The sequence below is a fragment of the Etheostoma spectabile genome, chromosome 3 (assembly GCF_008692095.1).
Source record: "Etheostoma spectabile isolate EspeVRDwgs_2016 chromosome 3, UIUC_Espe_1.0, whole genome shotgun sequence".
In the NCBI taxonomy this organism is placed as follows: domain Eukaryota; kingdom Metazoa; phylum Chordata; class Actinopteri; order Perciformes; family Percidae; genus Etheostoma; species Etheostoma spectabile.
The window spans coordinates 13,866,666-13,866,920 of record NC_045735.1 but is presented as its reverse complement, the minus strand read 5'-3'; the positions used below and the strand labels follow the sequence as shown (position 1 = coordinate 13,866,920).

At 38.4% G+C, this 255-nt stretch overlaps 1 protein-coding gene across 1 annotated transcript in view; it reads right to left on the bottom strand.

Annotated features, from left to right (window-relative positions):
• Nucleotides 1-255, bottom strand: part of mmp28 (matrix metallopeptidase 28) — a 20,265-nt gene that overhangs the window by 7,803 nt on the left and 12,207 nt on the right. The gene's annotated exons all lie outside the window — the stretch shown is intronic.

Sequence of the window (255 nt, the reverse complement as noted above, 5' to 3'; positions counted from 1 at the left end):
GAGAGAGAGAGAGAGAAAGAGAGAGAGAGGCACACAATCTTATTCATTACAGACTTACAGCCAGTGCAACTGCAGATGAGCTCAAATCACCACATAAAGAATATTTAAACTTTTTGTTAGTAAAACACACTTTATTGAAATAATCCAACACAAATTAGTTACGAGAGCTACATATTTGAATGACATGGGACACGTTCTCCTCCAGAGTGACAAAAGTGACAACTTAAAAGGTCCCATGACATGGTGCTCTTTGGG